Raw genomic sequence first — 4,204 nt, forward strand, 5'->3', positions numbered from 1 at the left:
TACAGCACAGTTCACACATTGCACAGCACACATGTTGAAACAGATCCCCTTTCCTCAAACTTAAAGAGGGAAGATTTAGGCCGGCTATAAGAAAAAAGTCTTTTTCCACATATCCTTTCCACAGTGAGAGCAGTGAGGCACTGGCACAGGTTGCCCAGAGGTACATAGGATGTCCTGTCCTTGGAGAATTTCAAGGCCAGGCTGGACAGGGCCCTGAGCTGTGGATGTCCCTGGTCATTGCAGTGGAGCTGGAGTAGAAGATTTTTAACGGCCCCATCCAACTCTAAGATTCTGTGATTCCTTACACTGGGAGTTTGAACTAATTTTTTCAGGTAAAAGCATACGGCATGTATCAAGAGGATAATGGGACATTTACTTAGTAACAAAAGTTCTCTCAACCTTCTCTGCAGACTGAAAACATTGCCTTCAAGTCATCTGAGTTTGCAAAAGAAAAGGGGTGCCTCTTAATAGAGTCTCCACAGCATCCCCATTAGTTCATTTCAGAACATAGGCTTCATTCTCTTTATGACCTTCAAAAATATTTCATCGCAAATGTTCAGAGAACTATGTAATGAATATCAATAACAAATCATATTTTTTGTCCACCATCAAAATTATTTCAGTACTTCATAAAGAGCCAATAACTTAATCTAATTCATCCAATGAAGTTAATCATAATTGAGCTTTCAGCTTAGAGAAAAAAACAAATCTAAACAGGGAGCATTGCAACCACACACACTAGGGAAGCCGAGATGTTGAAATATTAGTACAAATCAATAATTATTTATGAAATAGAGGGAAAATCAGAAGCCTTGCATAGTGCTAGTGGTTTATAAGTACCTTCCAATCTGAGGTTCAAGATGCTTCATTAAACTTGATGAATAATTAGTAGGCCTAATGGTAATCTTTGGCAATCTGAAACAAACAGGAATGTTTTTTTCTGGCCACATTCATCTCTGGATTACAATAACTATCCAGCATTCCTGCTCTCCTGTACTAAGAGAGGTTTTTTCAGGTTTTTGCACCACTATTCTCATTACTACATTAGACCAAAATAATTAAATAGAATTAAACAGTTAGATGGTTTATGGTATCAAAGAAAGCTGCAAGGAATATTGGGGACATTCTTTCTCAATCAGTTGAATTTCTGGTCTCAGTAATAAAGCAAGATCAGATCCAGAGCCGCATCATGGACCAGTATTCGTGGAAAATAACATTACCACTGTTTTTATGATGACTCATATCCTCTGATTTTCAAACTCTCTTGACAGCCATGCTGAGCCACAAACAGCATTAATGTCATACCAGAAGAAAAAAGCGAATCCTAAGTGCCATTTCTGAGAAAAGCGCTCATATAATTCATAATCTGCTATTTTCCAGGCTCAACTCTTGTCAAAGGTAGATCAGTAACAAAGTCAATGGGGAATACAGACCTTCAGCACTCCTGAAAATAAACATCACAAAATATAAAACATATTTTGCCACAGAAATAAAAACAAAGTCCTAAAATATTCCATACTGACACTATCATTGTGTCAGTACGGAAAAAACATCTTTGCATACCACCTTTCCCATGCAGATTGAGCCATGAAAAATAGAATACATTGAAGCTAGGATAGAAGAAGCTAAGATAAATTCAATTAGTTGCAGAGTTCTGTTCTTTAACCTTGTTTCAGCAACAAATAAAATCCTGCATGAAGAAAGATTTACTCATTAACTGACTCTCAAGTTAAGGAACTGCTCCAAAAGCAGAGCCCAGTACCATGTTGCATTAGCATAGCTGCTAATGCTAATTACACTGGTGGGTAATTAGGCATTCTCCATGCCTTTGCACTGTACATTAACACCAGAACACCACTATCCCCCTGAACCCACAAGCTGGCCCATAGATAGTGTATATCTACTGTACATGCAAAAAGAGTTGGCTACGTGTATTTTTTGCATGTATTGTTATAGCACACAACAACAACCTGCTTTATAAAGCACTGACAAATTTTATGCTAATTAGAAAGTCCAAGTAGGGGGGAAATCTGAAAATGCAGGCAGATTTGGTTTGATGCAGTAATAGTTGAACAGAGAAAAATCTAGAAGAAAAAAGAAGTCTTTAAGGTATTTGAAATTGCAGACAAACTAAGCCTGTAATTAAAAGTATATGTAACATATGTTTGAAATCTGTTCTTCTCAACAAGGGATCTGACTTGGGAAAATGTTTCTTGACTCTGTTCTCCAGCATCTTTCCTCTCAATGGAATAATTGGCTTATAGTTTCTCTGGAGACAAATTTTATCCCACAGGAAGAATTATCAAGAGCTAATAGCAAATGCAACTTTGGCTTAGCAAGTTATATGCCATCATAAAACATTTCTGAGTAGAAATACAATCACATTCAATTCCCAGTCAAGATTCGTCAACTAGCTGGATCCAGAAATGCAGCCTCGTTATTCCAGAGATGCAAAAAAGGATGTCAGCTTTGAGACACTGCTATTTAACATGACAGACAGATTGTGGAAGTTGGAAGTAAGGCAAGCCCAATCTCAGATATAGGATGAAATCTGAATTTTATAGCTCGATCCCATCCGTTGTGCAAATTGGTCTGGTTTTTTTTACATACACTACTCAAAGCTCTTAATTTAAATCAACTATATTTTCATAAGAAATCAATAAGGTGACAGTTTATGTAATTCTAGTTCCTCAGCTCCACCCCCACAGCTGAGATCACTCACAATTCTCAAAGACCTTTCAGCTTTCAGAGTTATTAGTGCTTGCCCATTCAATTTACTGTAGTATTAGTTATACTGAGATGCAAACACCTGCTTTACAGCTGCATGAAAAATAAGCTACTTGACAGCAAGTAAGGTAAAACCTTGCATAAATCCTGCAAGAAAGAAAAAATCTAGTTTCTGAAGTTTGCTATGCTCCCTGAGGAAAGGGTGAAATGTCAGCAAATTTTAATGACTGCTCTTAAGGGGAAATTTGAAGAGAAATTTGAACAATTATACTTGCAGATTAAAATACGGTAATCTAAAATTTCTGTAGAGCTCTGCTGTCAAATCCCCAAAGCTGGAAGGGCACCCAGTGAACTATGATTCACAATGACTGCCAACAGCATTTCCCAAGGGTTTTGCACATCAGTTGTTAGTGGATTATATTTTACTAGAGACTGGATGAAAACTAATCACTCTCACTTGGAAAATACTCAAATTTTCCTTCCCCCCCCCCCACTTCCAGGGAAAGTTAAAAATGTTAAACACAATAATTTATGCCTGCATCCTCATCCAGAGCACTTGAAATACTTCCTGCTACGTACTCAGTATCACTATACTGAACCCAAGGGTGCACACTCAAGGACAGATAGTTCAGAACTGAGCTGACTCTGAAAACTGGATCACATTGAGCTACAGTCATTCATGATGATCCTTCTTGCATATCTTTTAGTGAAGACATGCTTGCATCAGTCTGGAGAAGAGGAGGCTCAGGGGAGACCTTATTGCTCTCTATAACTACCTGAAGGGAGGTTGTAGTGAGCTGGGGGTCGGCCTCTTCTCTCATGTAACTGGTGATAGGATGAGAGGCTTCAAGCTGCACCAGGGGAGATTCAGACTGGACGTTAGGAAATACTACTTCTCTGAAAGAGTGATCAGGCACTGGAATGGGCAGCCCAGGGAAGTGGTGGAGTCACCAACCCTGGAGGTGTTCAAGGAACATTTGGATGTTGTGTTGAGGGAGATGTTTAGTGAGAACAATTGGTGATCATTGGGTTGGATGATCTTGTAGGTCTTTTCCAACCTTGCTGATTCTGATTGTGTGATCTGCATAGTCTGGATCTTTCCCTAAGAACCCACAGGCAATGCTTAGAATGATGAGACTAGTTTCCCTTTGTCCAGTCCAACTGTACAAACAGAAAGGATTAGTGGAAACAAAATTAGTGTTTAAAAAAATAAAAATAAAAAGGTAAGCAGTGGAGTAGCAGCAACAACAAATAAAACAGGCCATCCTGATTGGATGTGGGGAAAACTGCAGTAGTGGTAGCGTACCATATTACCCTGGTGTAATTGTGCACAAGCATATGATGGGGAAGTAATAATAAGCTGACTTACTTTCTGTGTGGATGCATAGCCCCTTAGCCAGGTTTAATTTTATTTCATTCATATCACCTAGAAACAATTCTTAAGATAAACTAGACATAGTCCCAAAACCAAAGGAAA

The sequence above is a fragment of the Meleagris gallopavo genome, chromosome 8 (genome assembly GCF_905368555.1).
Source record: "Meleagris gallopavo chromosome 8, MGAL_WU_HG_1.1, whole genome shotgun sequence".
Classification (NCBI taxonomy): domain Eukaryota; kingdom Metazoa; phylum Chordata; class Aves; order Galliformes; family Phasianidae; genus Meleagris; species Meleagris gallopavo.